At 40.0% G+C, this 17,460-nt stretch overlaps 3 long non-coding RNA genes across 4 annotated transcripts in view; all 3 read right to left on the bottom strand.

The window, feature by feature from the left end:
- The window catches only part of LOC135301518 (uncharacterized), a 102,325-nt gene that overhangs the window by 76,643 nt on the left and 8,222 nt on the right, over positions 1-17,460 (bottom strand). The window lies entirely within an intron of this gene.
- LOC135301520 (uncharacterized) overlaps positions 1-17,460 on the bottom strand; it is a 29,661-nt gene that overhangs the window by 5,695 nt on the left and 6,506 nt on the right. The window lies entirely within an intron of this gene.
- On the bottom strand, positions 7,158-12,377 carry LOC135301213 (uncharacterized). The gene is made up of 3 exons (XR_010362945.1): positions 11,365-12,377; positions 10,540-10,700; positions 7,158-10,442 (listed from the first exon to the last, which is right to left on the bottom strand). It is a non-coding gene; the product is annotated as an uncharacterized LOC135301213 (long non-coding RNA).

Below are 17,460 nucleotides of genomic sequence, written 5' to 3'. Positions count from 1 at the left end.
AATTACTGGAGTCTGAAGTATCACCAGTAATTTACAATCTGCAAAGGACATTTCTTATCCCTAAAAATTTAGAGATAAAAATATTTTTAAATCGAAGCACAAAAATTTTTTAAAAATCACAGTAGTCATGACAACCCCATTCCCTTTCCTTCTGCTCACCCATGTCATCAATATGATACCTAAAATAATCCACGGTAATTAAACTATCTGCAAGAGACTTCAGCTTGTGCAGAAAATAATTCGAGAAGAATTTACACCAAAAAGTGTTGTGGTTTAATGCCAGCCAGGAACTAAGCTCCACACAGCCCCTTGCTCCCAGCACAGGGGAGAACTGGGAAAAGTTAAAAAGTGGGTAAGAGCAGTTTAATAATTTAAATTAATAAAGTATCATTATAATAATAGTATATAATATAATGAGAAGGGAGATAATAAAAAGAGAGACAACAAGTGATGCACATGTCAGCAGTCACTGACTTCATGCCCAGCACATCCCAAAATACCACTGACTCCTGGCTAACATCCCCCAGGGCATGATGTCCCATGGTATGGAATATCCCTTTGGCCAGTTCAGGGCCACTGTCCCACTCACTTCTTCATCAGCAGAGCCTGGGAAATTGAAAGTCCTTGACTTGGAATCATCATTCCCCAGCAGCAACCAAAAAACATCAGTGTGTTATCAATGCTATTCTCACACTGAATCCAAAACACAGCACTGCACCAGCTACTAGGGAAAATTAACTCTATCCCAGCCAAAAAAAATCAGGACAGACTTGTTAGCGTGATCTCAGCTCCTGGAAAAAATATGGAGAGGATTACAGTGGGTGCTGCTGAGGTTCTTTTGATGAATACATCTGCCAGACACTGTCAACACAAGGTTAATTAATTTGATATCTATCTATGGTAGATATCCACTGCACTTCACTCCACTGCCCAGGGAGTGAAGGGGAGGAAGGACATTTAGTTTTTCTGGCTTTTAGTGAGGCTTTTGGCACTCCCAGCATCATTCTGGGCAAGCTGTCCCCACTGTGGGATGAGCAAATTCAGGGTGCTCTGGGTGACAAACTGGCTGAAGGGCAGAGCTCAAAGAGGTTCCATGTGCCTGGGGATTGTCACCAGCAGTGCTCCTCAGGGATCAGCCCTAGTCCAGTCCTGTTCAATGTATTTATCAATGACCTGAATGCTTCAACCCTTTATCAAGCCCTGACTTGCTCAGGCAGCTGGACTAGATGATCACTTTAAGTCCCTTCCAACTGAAATATTCTATTCCATGCTAACATTTACACCTGGGTGTAAAGCAAGCACCAACTGGGAAAAATCCACCTAATCCTTTCAGCAGGGCACTCAGTGGCCACCTAAACCTTCCAATAAAATCTCTGATTTCACCAACATGACTCAATTGTTACTTTTCCTCCCGTTATTTGAACAGCAGGTGACACGTCCAGAGGTGGTGAAATCATTTGGGTACATCAGAGCACAGCCCTGTAATTCTGCACCTCTTATTCACTCCACACAAGTATTTTAAGACTCCAGTGAATTGCACTGCAGAGTCTGATTACAAGAACAGAATAAAACTCATCAGGACTATTTCTGGGATTTTAATGGCAGAGTGGCCAAGGTAGCACCATGGTGTCTATTATGGATCTACACTTGACAGACTAATTTTATTCTAACCCAGTACATTCCCCTCCAACTGCTTGACTCAACTCTTACAACTCAAGAAAGATTCTAAATCAACACATATGTTAGAAAAAGGGTAAGTGCAATGTTAATGATTTTCAATTGTGCCTTCAAAAGCATATTGTGGCATATATTGTCTTCATTCTGAGAGACAAAAGACCTGGATTCTACAGATTTTCACAGAAAAAATACCACATCTGTAATAAACCCTTATTCTTACAAAGCACAGCAATCAAATCACAGAATATTGGGATTTATCTCAATTGTCCACACCAACTACCAGCTGTCCAGGTACCCCTGTAGGTAAAGGAGGTCTTCTTAAACTAGCAGAGCTTTCATTACTATTAACTTCACTAAATCCAGTTCTCTCCACGAGAAAATGAATAATCCCATCCTAAACTTCTTAAGGCAGCCCTCCACTGACTGTGAAGTCCAGAGTGACCTGCTCAGATCAGTCATTCCCTGACACTGCTGTTCCTGGAGTCTGGACAGATTCATCCTGCTGGCAGTCGAAGTTTCTCCTAGGTGGTTTCAAGGCAATGCTCCTGCCCAAAAAATTAAACACTTGGCAAAAGGAAGATTTGTACTTCTGGTATCAAAAATTATATAGGCAAGCCCAGAATATTAATTAAAGGCACAGTGACCCCATGGTCACCAGCCAAGGAAATGACGCTGAGGACAAAGACATTCTGCCCTCCTGGTCTGACCACAACCTCCCTCTGTTGACACGATGATTTTTCATCTTTCTCTGAGAGAAATGAACCATCACATCTGATTTTATTTCCTGAAACTGCTGAGTCTTTTAGTCTTTTATACCTAGAGAGGATACAACAGATAGACGAGAAACTTAGAGTGAAGGAAACAGAAATTAAATGGAGATAGAGAAGCATAATTTCTGCCCTTCACAATATAGAGCAGTTCCCCTCACCTGATCTTTACATCAGTCAGTGACCTATGTCTTATAATTAGACAATATTGTTACCCATATAACACCATGTGCAATATTTAAAAACCTAATGCTACTTTACTCAGCATTTGGTTAGAAAACCAAAACAGAACACCAAAATAAAATTTAAAAAAACCCACTAAAATATACTCAGAAAACTCAATGCTTTCTCAAAAAAAAAAAAAAACAAAAAAACAAAAAAACCTGATTAATCAACTCCTAAGTTTTCTAACCAAAAAATAAAATTAGCTATTACTGAGTCTTTGCCACATGGAGATCCAGAAAAGCTCCTGGGCTGTTTTAACATGCACTTCACTGATGTAGACCTGCTGTCAGCAAGCACCATCAGGTCTGATCACTGCACTCCTTTCCAAGCCTCCTAGTTTGTCATTCCTGTTACTGATTCAACTCTACTCCACAGAAGAGAAAAACACCCTGAACAATACCAAGAATAACATCCTTCCTTTCCTGTTCAGATCCATTTGTGTCAGTCATCTTCCTCTCCCAAGAAATTTCAAGGCATCTCCTGAAACACGGAGCCATAATTCCATTGGAATTTATCAGTCCTGTGGTTAAAGCAAGCTGAGCAAGCTTCACCCTTAATGGCCAACAGCTCTGAGATAACTGAGAATAAATGGAGTTGGGAAATTCTGTCTGGATATCAATTTCCACTGTTTCTGTTGGGAAAAAAAAAACAAACAAACCACACTTGACCAGCCCTTGTACACTGAGCAGACCCCAGCCACCATTTGTACACAAGAATTTATGTGATTTATTTCTTTATTTCTATTCTATTCACATTGTACAGGGTGCATACCTTCCTTCATTCTTCTCTGTTCTGCCACTCTATATTTTGATTCAGATTTGAAGAATATGTTATCAAATAACATCAAATATTGTTATCAAATAACATCAAATACTGTTATCAAATTCAACAAACTGACTAAAGTAAATGAAGGGAACAACTGAAGGCCCTGGAAATTGTGTCTGGAGAAACTGACTGCCAAATGGCCAGGGACACACTCTGTACTTTTCCACTGTTTGGTTAAAAGCTGTTAAGACAGGTCACATGGAGAGATGGAAAAGCCTTATTTAATCCCATGTTGGTTCAATTACCTTTCATCTTCAATAAGCCAACTCCACTGGGCTGCGGCATCTATTTCCCGTAAGACAGTTAAAAAACCAAGTGTAAAAACACTCCTCTGCCACCCAAGGCACTCTGTGTGACTGCTGCACCCTGGGTCTCCCCTCCTGCACCCTGCATCTCCATCAAAACCGCACAACAGATGGATTTGGGTAAAGCCCCTGAGAGCATGAACTCCTCTGCTGCAGCTCCCAGAACTATTTACATGACAATACAGACACGAGAGACACAGAAATTGCTTTACTATTGAAACAAATCCTTCAGGTCAAAACAAAAGATCATGTTCTAACGTTGACAACTATACAATGCACAGTTCCTTGTCATTCCCAAACTCGCCCTGTACCCCACGACTGCTGCTACCTGTGGCACTTAAAATCAGAAAACCCACTTAGCAACTAAAACCATTTTTAGTTTTAAAAAAAAAGCTTCAAGGGTGGAAACAAAAAAAAGGACAAGAAGATTTTAACGTAAAGCAGGAGGGAAAAAATTATCAAATATTGATACAGCAAAAAAGATACATTTACTACTGGAGAATAGCTGATATAACCCTTGGATTTTTGTTATGATGGTACAATCAATTCTAGAATTTCTACTTTATCCTTAGCATTTTCAAAAACGCCAAATGCAGATGATTTCTTGAAAATTTTGTTAGTTATGCAAAACTGGTTGCTTACTTTTAGGCTTATACTAGCAGAAATTTGCAATAATTGGAGAGAAACTACAACAAATCACGCTACAATAACAGGATCTGATTCTGTCCACCTTCACCATGTAAAAAGATGCCAATCTTGGCAATACAGTGCTCCAAACACGGAGTTTTTCACCAGCACTAATGCACTTCTTCACCAAGGCAAAGAAGGACGAAATCTGATTATTCACTGAAACAACAGCATAAAAATCCTGAGGAGTTGTGGAGACAAGGAAAGCCTTCCCCATTAGCTGGGCTTTTTTGTTTTTTGATTAGACCAAAATAGATGCTTCATGCTTGGTATATTCTGGAAATAAACCTACAACAACTTGGGAAAAGCACTGCAGTTCTGGCAAGCAGCAGAGAAAAGCTGATCTATAGCAACGCTCTGTTTCAGCACGTCTGAACTTCCTCTGTTCAGCAATTCCCTTTCCCCCATCTCACATTATCCACCTGGGAGGATGAAGGCAGAAAGCTGCTCCATTCATCCCTGATCTGCTCACGGGGCTGCAAAACTCCAAGTCTGGCAAATCTGTCGCAGCAGAGCCTAAAGGCTGCAGGAATTAGGATTTCACGTGTGAGTACACTCCTAGTGGTAAATGCACACAGGATCCTCGTGTGCCAGGCTACAAACACCAATCCTCAGAGCAGTGGTGCCATCTGCACTGCTCCTCTTGAAGTGCCTGCCCCTCTGTGGAACCTCCTGCCTCCCTCCCTCCATCCTGCCCTGCTCCTGCTTCCCCAGCTGTCCATCCCTCAGTCTCCCAGCTGAGTTCATGAGGATTTAATTTGCTGCCACTCACGGAACAAGAAGTCAGTATTGATCTGTTTTCATTGCTCTCAAAATCTGAATGATTATCTTAGTGCGCCGCCTTGAATGACTTCCACAGGACTCGCTTTTAGTCAAAGGTTAAGAGTCTCTGTTGTAAAACAAAAACCTGATCAAATTGATGTGTGTAATTGAATAAAAACTTACAAAGCAATTTTTAATTTAAAGGGTCTGAATAATCAAAAACCTGCTTCGCTACAACACTGCAAATATTGTGTTACAGTAATTACTCTCTCTGTTAACACCCTGACAGTACCATCAACTATTCCCTAGTATGAACAAGAAATGTACTTCAATATTTATTCATCCAGAGATCAACTTGTCTTATTACAGTAATCTAGTGTAACTCTTCAGCACACAGCATTTCACTCTGGGGGAAAAAAAAAAAGCCAAAACAAACCAGCAAAACCCCTCCCCAACAAAACCCAACCCTTGTTTTTAACATTCTAAATTCAGTGTTGCAGCCTCATCCTCATTTTCCTCATAAAATTAAAAAGGATTCTCATCTTTTCTCTGGGTAGTAATATGAGGTCTCATCCTCCCCTTCCATGCTCAGAATTCTCCAAAATTCAAATCAGATCATTCAGAAAACCAGTGCAGACCTCTAATGACATCATAGAGTGTGTGTTTCTGCTCATACATCAATTACTGTTTAGAGCATGCCAGGCTATTTTTAGGATGAGTGATTAAAAGGTCTTTCTAAAAATCATAAAGACGGACTGAGAAGCCTCAGTCATAAAACTTCTGCAGTAAACAAAAAGAACTTGGAACAACTTTGCTGAGTCAGGTCGTACTCCAGACTTCTAGAAAGTTCTGCAAAGTACAGAAAAATCTCTGCAGGGTCAGAAAATAAAGTGGTGCCCAGACAAACCCTGACAATTTAGCCCAAATTATGAAGAATTAATTGACTCCAGGGAGATCTGCAGAGTGCACAGTCTTGTCCATAGAGTCAGAACAGATACTCAACTCAAAAGTTTGGAACCGAGCTGGATCTTTATTTTCCAACAACTGAGGGCCTCATACGGAACACCAAGTTTTTGTCAAAAGTCAGAGACTGATTCCATGAAAAATAATGATAAAGTCAAGTGAACTGATGGGAATACAAATGGATGGACAGGAACTGTAGCCTGCAGGAGAAGTAAAATGCAGGATTTGCTGCAAAGATGAAAGAAATGTGTGAAAAATTAAACTGTGTTAGACACAGATGCTTAGGGAAAGGTGAACCAGTGTGTTCCCACACAGAAATTTTAACAAAACAACAATGCAACAGTTCCAGACCATGAGTTTTATCAAAGGGAGATTCAGTGGTTTGCTTTTTAGTCTGACAAAATGGAACTACAGAACAAGTTTCAATATTGAGGAAAGTGTCTCCCAGTGATAGTTTATGAAGCCAGAGATACAAAATCACATTAAAGGCAGAAATATTATTTTTCAGGAAGATATAGTTCAATCTTGACCATCTACCATGGCAAAACTATTAGTACATTTTCGAAAGTGACTTTGAACTGGATTGTGCTACTTTTTGTAGCCTCAGGGACTATTACTTTGGAGGAGTGAAATGATGCATTTTCACTTTTACACATCACAGGGACTATAACCAAAGTAACAACAAGATTTATACACTGAAAGCCTGTAGGATTCTATTCTATACCACAGCAACGCACCACACTTATTAATAAGCTCTTAGTTTCTCTTTCTCTCCATCTGGTGTTATTTCCGTGCATCAGTAACTTAAAATTTGAAACCATTTTTCATTTTCTCGTGTCATTTTATTTGAAGCATATGCTTCAGTTATCATCTTTGTCTGCATGTGTGATATCAATAATGATTCTATACAGAAAGAGTCAGATTCCGAAGTCTTTATTAGGTAACAGCTTGCCTCAGCAACATGGGCAGTCTACAAACTATTTAAATCAATTAGACTAATTTCCATATTACTCAACCTGACACAGACACTGTACATCAGAATCTAAGTAAACACATATAGACAAGTAAAAGAAAAGCTATTTGCAAACACTGTGAAACACCAACAAACAGATTAAATGAAGATTACAGCCAACGCCGCATCAAATCCCAGCCACTGATCCACGTCACACAGTGTCCTGACCAGCAGGAAACACCACAAACATTTCACACAAAGGCGTAAGAATTCCTTGCAACACAAAGCTGTAAAGTAAATGGTAAAAAAAGGGATCACTTCTACCTAAATGTCACCTATTTCTGGCGGACGAACGCCCTCGAGAATCCGTGTTCTGCTTCACCAACAAAGTAATCCCCGGGAGATTTCCTCATGTCATCACACTCTGGTTTTGTCCATTACACAACCCTCTCTTTTAATTTCTAGTAAAATCAAGTATCTTAATTAACACATTACTATATGGCACCCATTCAAGACAGAATTCTTCAGTACCAAACCAGTTAATAGGAAAAGATAAACAATTAGTTCCTTAATATCACGGTCTGTGTGTCCTCCTAGTGATAAGTATCTGAAACTGCACTGATCTGCTGCTGCAAGCTCCTGTCCTTGCTTTAACTCTTAATTTCCTTCATTTCGCTTTGATTTTGGGAAATTCCAGCTGCCAAGCCACATACTGCTCACTGTTACTCAGCCAAATAAAGCTCCCACAAGCTCAGCACTAGGGATTCACAGGGGATAAAATCAAGATGCAAAGATAACTAGTAACTACTGCACAGCAAATGTAAAACCAATAAAACAATTTAATGTTTCAGAAGAACACACAAAGTGCAAAGTACTTAAAAGTTTAGCATCTTAAGCAACATAGAAAACCAAGTGACCCCAAAACAATATTCAGCTAAGTCTATGTGCCAGTTTCACCCAAAGACGAACCTTTTAAAATGTGAATAAACACGAATGTTCCTCCAGTGTGATCATTACTGAAGATTCATGAACTTCATTTCTACAACAAAGCTGGACTACAGCTCTGGAGGCCAAAGGCTTTAGGTCATTTTATCTGAACCCTTTTCTATCACAGGTTATTGCATTTCATCCAAAACAGAACTTTACCTGAGGTTTTTTTTTCCCACCTGTCAGGTGGTCATGCACTCACCCAAGAACTGACAAAAAACAATTAACGACATATTCCCAGATTATTTCAGATGAATGACAACACCAACCTACAGAGAAATGCAAAAATCATCAAGGGCTCTACCAGACTGAAAGTTCACCTTGACTTGCTCAAGCCACTAGAACTTTTTGGGACAACCTGCAATTCTTATGACCACACTGCATCCTCCTCAAGACCCAGAATAAAAGAAAATACACACTAGAAGATGAGGATGTTGGTGCCACAGCCACAAGTTTAAAACCCAGACAATGAAAGGAAAAAAAAATGCTACAATATCAATATCAACAGAACAGTGAACATCACCACACTGAGGGAGTTTAAACCCCTGGTTCTTCTCGCAGGAGTGACAAAAGCCACAAAGCTGAATTTTAAGAATTTCACTGCTACACAGGCAGAAGACGTTTGAGATGCGTAAGGGTTATGACAGACCAGCTATTGACAAATGCTAATTACCAATAAAATTACCATGGAAATTCACAGGAATGTTGCCAACTTTAGGTTGACAGGCAGCGTGTCTTTCTGGAAATAGAGTTTACAGCTGTTATAAAACAGCATGATGACTGACTAAAACCACAGTATTGTTAAAATTGCTTGTAAAGTTAAGAACTATTTGTATTTAAGAATTTCCCATTGCTATTACTTCTGTGAAGTCTGGCAAGTTTCAGTATATTGTGCATGGTCATTAAAAAAAACCCCTGATTTGGTATTAATGAGTGTATTACTAACCCTGGAAATTCACATTTATCTTCAACCTTCAAACTGACACATGATGTTCAAACACTCATTTTCACAGCAGAATGTCTGTATTTTCATACACTGCAACACTCAGATCATCTATAAATAAAAGCACTCCTTTAAAGATGTTCTAGCTAGTCTTTACTCTGCTAGGTTAGGTATTAGCCTTAAGTAATATTTTAGCTAATTGCTATGAAGAATAAAATCCCCACAAAATAGAAAAAATATTCAACTCAAACTTTTCATCCAGGCATTTTAGGATTATACTGTTATTGTAAAAAATACATACACTTTTAAAATATGTCAGTTCTTCTAATATGGTTAAAAAAATTAAAAACACAGGCATAACTCTATTAAAACTACTTCAGAATTCTAATTCTTTCTTCAGACACACTTTTCATCTTTCCTGGTTCCCACACATGCTGACCTGCCACAGTTTAGTTAATTTACATTGCTTTGTGAGGACCATGTTTCACTTCAAAGAACACATTTTGGTTGGAATCATCTCTTTTACATTATAAATGTCATACAATCCAAAACTGTGTTCTATGTGATGAGTAATAAAACTTGGCTGCCTGTTTCCTTTATCACACACACATATATATGCTTGGGGTTTTTTTATTATTGCCAAATCCTTCATGTCTTACAGAAATTTGATGGCTACTTCCATCTCCTGAGCAACAAGAGACAGGACAAGAAGAAACTGCTGCAAGTTCCACCAGGGGAGGTTTAGGCTGGATATTATGGAAAATTTCTTCACATAAAGGGTTGTTAAGGATTATAACAGGTTACCCAGGACATATTAGAGTCCCCATCCGTGCAGGAATTTAAAGGACATGAAGATATGGCATTTAGGAACCTGTTTTTCTCAAGTGCTGAGGGAATGGTTGTGTTTCATGATCTTAGAGGGCTTTTCCAAGCCTAATAATTCTATGATTTCCAAACATACAAGTTTAGAAGCCACCAACAGTATGAGAACTTTGTATTAAAAAAATAGAATTATTTAATTTCAACAGGTTTTGTAAATAACTAATTGCTTTTACATACTTGAAACTCAACAGGAAAATAGGAACATGCAGCAATTTTGCTGATGCTGGTTTTACCTCGTTATTTCAAACCTGACTGCATCACTTGCCAAAGCATGACTCACAGTTTGCTAAAGCCTGAGACTATCAATACTTTCTACACGTCAGACTGTTTGTTTCCACGCTCCCACTGCCTGCTTTGGGTTTTGTGAACCCAATTTCTCCTGTGGTACCTTCTCCAGCACATCCCGTGCCTCCTGCAGCATCACCCTCCATTCCAGGGGACCACTATCCTGCACTGCTGTACAAGTTCTGGAGTAAAAACAAAAGTCAGGTGGTCAGGCAGCAGCACGAGAAGGAAAAACAAAAATCAGCTGAGTTTTTCTAAGAAGTACATTTTTAGATGTACCGTGTAGAAGGTTTTCAGGAAGCGGCTCGTACCGGAAGCCGGTGACCTCACAGCTTCATGTAAACACCACACAATTACAACATGAAGAACTGCAGTATTTTCTCACTGCCTCTTTCTTTTAGCATGTTCACTATTCACTCAGCGCCACTCAACAATGAAAACTGCAGATCAAAGGAATCGGGTTTTTACAGGTCTAAAAATAAAGATCAATGCAACACTTGTGCCATATCAAGCAGTGAAACACAATTAAATATCTGTAATATCACAACCTTTCAATGATTTTCTTACATTTTGAGTATTAACTACATAGTGCCAAGCCCCAACAGGCAAATGATGTGACCCCTCACAGCCACACCACCAAAAATCCATATATTCTTTACCAACCCACCCATTTTCTTCCCTTCCCAAACTACCTTTGTCCCTACCTCTTAGCCACCTTCTAAATCATCATGTCCATTAATTACCCTGCCTTTCCTTGCCCTTACAGAGGATGGAACCAACTGTTAAATGCCATCACCTGCAATGAGAGCTGTAATTCCCCATTCTTTTTCTGACTTGAACTGACTCAAGACTATTTGATATTTATTTATCATTGTCTGACATGTGTTAGAGGGGCTTCAGGTTGTATTTATCTTTTAAAGCAGGTTTAATTCTTTCTCCATTCTTTATGTTGTTTCCTCTTTAATGAACTCAGCCAAGTATTTGGATTTGAAGCCTTAATTATTTCAACCCAAATAACACAAAAATGTAACTACTTTCTTATGAGCTCTTGTATCACTGATTGGAAGAACATTCTCAAATCTGCAGGATCTCTGTGTGGCTTACCTCACTGAGCAGAGTATTTCCAATGAGCTGCAACACCTCCAAGCAGACCTCACCATCCACTTTTTAAATCCACCCATGTACCCTGGGACAGTTTTAAATCTTGCTAAAAGAGAAAAATGTAAAAATCCAAGTTTTTTCAACATATGGGCTGCACTAAGTTCTTCACATGTAACTAGTTGTGGTCTTGGTTGGTGGATATGTTTAGACGCTAAGAACTACAAATTTGTCAGGTTGGGGTAAGTTTTGGTGGTTTTTCTCCCCACTGGTAATCCTGGCTTTTGTTTATGGCTTTTGGTAAAACTGAGTTAGGAAAGGAGAATCAGGAAAATGTACAAAAAGAACTTAAAAAAGATACTTAAATAATAAAAGTGGGTTGAATTTCAACAGTAGCAGACATGCAGCCATATAACTGGGTAAAATCCACAGTCCCACCAGGTGAACAGCTCCTTAATTTGGAAACTATGAAGGAGGAAAAATCCTAGCCCATTACTACGTGACCATGGATCATCAGAGTGACACCACTGCTAAATAAAGCAGCCGTGACCCCAATTTATGGCTGCCTGGAAAATTCACCTAATTACTGTGCGAGCCCTGCTTAAGGGAACTGGATTCACACTGGAGCACGGAAAGAAAGGTGGTTTTAGGTAGCAGGCATGGCAGCAGATGCTTGGCAGATTGAACTGGCCCATTTCTACAAGTTTAAGAGGAAAAAAAAAACCAAAGAAAAAATGACATTATCTGACCACTAGCCATAGCCTTAGACCCAAAACTCCCATTTCTCAGCCAAGATCAGTGGAGCAATTTGCTGATGCTGGTTCTTGCTGCCTCCCAGAACTGATGAATCCCCGCCTGGACAAGCTCCTGCTCTGCCATCCTCTGCTCCATCCATGGTTTGTGCTCAAGCCTTCAACACAGGAATGAGCTGAGAGCAGAGAGGAGAAGCAGCACCTGCAGCCTCCACATTGGGAAAGAGCACAGGAGGAGCCCCAGCTCCAAAATGAAAGGCAGGACCATGAGGTTTGTGAGGCAGGAAATGGAGGGCGAGCCGAGCACTCGTTTCGTGCAGCCTCAGCTGCAGCAAACAACAGCAACACGATTAGGAACAGTTCCTGAAATCATGTTTGTGCTTTGATGAACGATTCCAAGTGCACGTCAGAGCCCAGCACAGCGAGCTGAACTCGCCACAGACTGGAGTTCAGGAGGAATACAGAGATCCTCAGGGAGGGACACTGTGTCCCATGCTGGTTTAGCTGTTCTGGCTGCAGGCAAACCAAGGTGCTGAGCCAAAAATGCAGAGCAGGCACAGTTTGGGGCAGTCGGGAGAATGGAAAATTCAATACTGAATGTAGACTAGAGGCTTTGTTTGCTTACCTGACTGAAGAGGTAGTAACTGATATAGTTCCGTTCATAAAAGGATTAGAGTGATAAATACAAGCAAAGAGGCATAAGGCAAACTCTGCAATTATCATTAAAAAGCGAGCATGAAATGGCTCTTCAAAATGTTAGGCTGGCAATTTGGAGACTTTAAAGATGCTGGATGCTCTGAAAATTGGAATCTTCCTTCTAATTCCAATAATGGAAGTAAAAAAACCTGTCCTTAAGATGGAGTTTAATTATTTTAAAGTACAAATTATATAGCAATTATACAACATCAGGCTTCCTATATCAAGTGACAAGACTTAGAATCCTAGGAAACCATTTCCAGTTCAATATTCTTACTAGCAGTTAGCATTAATTCTGCAGGGATATCACAAACACCATCAGCAATAAGTGTCTTAGACAGGAAACCAAGGTAAGGAAAGAGAATTACCCAATACTGAAGAAATAATGAACAAAACTGACCCAATCAAACATTCTGCTATTTAAAATAACCCCTTCAGCAATAATAAAAAAAATGAACAGGAACTGCAAGATCATCCTTCAGAAAGCAAACAAAAACAGATATTGTAATTCTCTGACTGTAAAAAAAAAAAGAGGTTTCCTCTTCTTCAGAATTCCTTAAGAGAAACCAGAAGAACATACATAGTAATGCACAGAGAAAGGGAACTGGTCACCAGCTATTAATGGAATACCCTACTGAGAACAGGAATACATGGACAATGCTTCTTCTTGTTTTTTCAAATCCAAATGATCAGTAATAACATCTGCCACAATAGTTCACTTGTTATTTCACCAGAACAAACACACACCACTGCTACTGAGCAAGTGAGAGCACCTCCAGCAGCTGAACTCCCCCAAACACATCAAAAGCAACACTTTTGACACCTTAAACAAGTTGTAAGATTCACACATGCATTAGGGCAACATAACATCACTGAAGATCTAATTTAGACTAACAGTGAAGTAATAAGGACTGCTAATTTTACGGGCAGGCAGCCTAAAACATTTATTTGGAAGCTAGCAGTCCCCAGAGGAATTTCTATGTTAGTAATAAGTCAAACCTGAATGCCCCAAAACATGATAATTAAAGGGCAGAACAAATCCTTTAAGAGAAACTAACCATAGTTACAAATGCATGGTAATGAGTCATGTTAAAAGAAAAACAAAATATTTCCAGTATATGAGCCAGATGACTGCTGGACCACATCAGTTTATGGTAAAACACAAGAACAGATTTTTAAACATTTTAAGATAAGCTCTTCAAAAGACAGCATCATCCTGGGCCAACACATTAATCTAGTGGTAACATAAAGACTTATCTTTTCATGAAATCTAAATTTAAGATCCATGCATTATTCCTGCACTAACTTCTGCAGCACAGCTCCAGGCATTTGACATCCCTGAAGTTAATTCCTCCATCAATTCCAAGTTTCTTTCAATAAAAGGCACCAAACCCTCCTGTGTTTACACAACCAGGTTGAACACTAGTACTCATTAGGAAGAGCAATAAACAAATCAACAGGAAGCACAGCCAGTTGGAAGGATTATGGAAGTTCCCAGTAGAAATCCAATATGCAGGAAGATGAGACAGCAAAGTGGGAGCCTCAGAATTGCTGCCTTGTCTTGGAGCTGAGCACGAGATGACATCTTCCCAGATGGATACACAGCTATCCTCCCCACCAAGAGGTAGGTAATATATTATAATTATATAATAATATAAACACTTTTAGAAAAGTCAATTGATAGGCTCCTAAGGTTAGCAAAAATGCCTAATAATATGTACTAGGAACATGAATTAGTAATAAGCAGATATAATATAGAGAAGTTCAATGATCTCTTCAAATTTGATTTTTGTGTACAGAGGAAACAGTTCTGTTTGACTTTTTATATTAAGCTGTGGACGTGGCAGCGCTGGGTTAATGGCTGGACTTAATCTTAAAGGTCTTTTCCAATCTGAATTATTTTATGACTCTACTCTGGTCTCCCTCTGCTAGCTACTTGTCTCTTCTTCACACACTCTGACTTTTAAATCTTTCCCAGTTGGGGTTTCTGTGCTTCTCCACTTTCAGAACTGATGCTCACAGACATCATGTATTCTCACAGAGAATCCCCTCCCTACCTCCCCTCCTATGCCCTGAGGACAGTGACCCCAAATTCCGCAGGAGCAAAGGTGGCTGTGGCTGCATCTCTGGACATCCCCTTTCCCTGCAGGGCTGGACAAGCCCAGCCCCTGCTGCCCAGGCCTCCTTCTCTACAGGTCCAAATCTTATTTACAACACTCACAGGAGATGAGGGACTTAGCAGCAGAACTGCAACACAAACAGCCTGAATTCTGAGCTACCAGTGGAGCTGGTTAACATAATGTAATACTTAAATATGCTCTTATAAACCACAGGAGGGATTCAGCAGTAGATGGTACTATTAATATAAATATTATTTAACAGAACCCTTGAGAGACACAGAATGTAGAAGTAGAGGGGTCAGCTGAGTAAGATTAGCTGAAAAAACATGTATTTATAATCTTCATCCATTTTAAACTAAATGCTAGCAGGGAAATTCATTCTGTAGTCAGCTATGCAAGAAAGGCTGCTAGAAAATCATTCTTAAAATCAAGTATGCTGAAAACCTTCACCCATCTATCACACACAGTGGAGACGCCAGGAAAACATAACTTACAACCACAGGATGGGAAATCACCTACTTACAGGCCCTGGTCGAGAGGAAAAAACTGGAAGGATTATTTAATAGGAATAAATTCTTCACTGTGAAAGTGCCCAGAGAAGCTGTGGCTGCCCCTGGGTCCCTGGCAGTGTCCAAGGCCAGGCTGGATGGGCTTGGAGCACCCTGGGATAGTGGAAGGTGTCCCTGCCCATGGCAGGGGGTGGCACTGGATGATCTTTAAGGTCCCTTCTGACCAAAATCATTTATGACTCCACAATCCCATTCCTAACTCCAGAAACCTCTAAGTTATGAACCACACTGCTGCAATCCATGGGAACACTGCTTTAAGCAGTGCTGAGAGCCCAGGATGGATTTTGCCCATCCCTGTGCTTTGGATACCTGGTGGCAGTGATGGCCAGAACGAAAGGAAACACTCATCAGGATGGAAAGCTGACCTTAGGAGTCTGACTGAACCAGATGAAGACAGAACCTCCCTACTGCTGTCCTTCCCTGCTGGAATTTCTGCTCTTGCAGATTCTTTCTTTGCATATCCAGAATCAACAAACCACAAAGATAACCCAGCACTCAGGAATGAGGCAAAGTCTCCTTTTGCTGCAGGAAACGCAGAAAAACAACTGAAGAAAACAGACAAATCATGAATGCCACTCGCAGGGAAAGGACAGACTTAGTCACCTCATTTTTGTTTCCTGCAAGGCAGCAGCAGCCTGAAAACAATACCTAGGATGGACAGACTGCAGGCACAACCATGAAGGAACATTTCAAGGGAAAAGTCGTGAACTAGGAAAGAATCACTGCAATCTCCGTCAAAAACATGATGCGTATCTGTCCACGTTACCAGAAAGAACAATGAACAGCAGAACAACATTGTTTAAGATATTTACAAAGATTTACATATTAAATATGAAAACTAAATAAGCCAAGCACAGTTTGCCCAGGAGAAATGTTGCAGGCCAGAAGAGGTGTCACTTTATACGTAACATTAGAGCTATACAATAATTAATGTTGACACAGCTAGCAAAGAGACTTCATGTGAAAGTCTCAGAGCTGACTTACAGTTTTCATCTAGTCAGGGAGATTTTTCTGAAGCAGCAGAATTAGAAAAAAAAAAAACAAATTACAATCCTTGTCTACCAGGAATTGTACGCACATCACAAACCTGTGCTCCAAAGCAGACTTTACTTTGAGTAAATACAATTTTTTCATGGAAACTGATCTCACAAGAAACTGCCAGAAGATCCATTAGCACTTTATCAGCCCACAGCATCTGGAACAGAATTAAACCTCTTCATGATATAGGAGTACTTTGTAATTGCAAGAGAGAACATCAACAAAACAGATAAAATACAACCAGATATATCCTACAGAGAACTTGACCAGGAGAACATGAGACATGACAAATTATGTTTATAGTATTTACCTGATCCAGGCAACCAGGAGAATAATCTTCCATAAACCTTCTCAGAGTAACTTTACCCACAGGAACATAAAATTTGCTACAGAGGAAAAGGCTACAAGGGCTTGTTTTTGAAACCAGTGGTCTTTAAACAACCAGTGATTGCACTGCATCCTGGAAAGGGGGAAGGGCACAGAAAGGCTGAAAAATGGAGCAATGAGAGCTCCAATTCGGAGCCTGAAATCTGCTGCAGGAATCACACTGCACATCTGCTTGCAGTAGTGAAGGGCTGGATCCTGCCATCCAGGCTGCACAATGAGGATCTATTTTCCATGCTTCTGTAATTGAAAGGGTGCTCTGACAGATGCTGCTCTCCCATCACAATGCTGGAGGCCTGGGTTAACCTATCAAACATCCCTACCAGCATTTTTCCCCCACTGTATTACACAATTTTGGGCTCCAGTACAAATTATTGCTGCTTATAGATGTGACTCATTCACTGCTGAAGTAATACTGCTTTTGAGGAATTCGGTTTTATTCAATAAATAAATAGAATTTCAGCTCACAATTCCTGGTTACTTCTCCACAGTCACCATCTCTGCTTTTTTTGTCTCCAATATTCAGCAAGGACTTCCCTGTAA

This window comes from Passer domesticus, chromosome 5 (genome assembly GCF_036417665.1).
Source record: "Passer domesticus isolate bPasDom1 chromosome 5, bPasDom1.hap1, whole genome shotgun sequence".
NCBI lineage: Eukaryota > Metazoa > Chordata > Aves > Passeriformes > Passeridae > Passer > Passer domesticus.
This window is presented reverse-complemented; position numbering and strand designations above follow the sequence as displayed.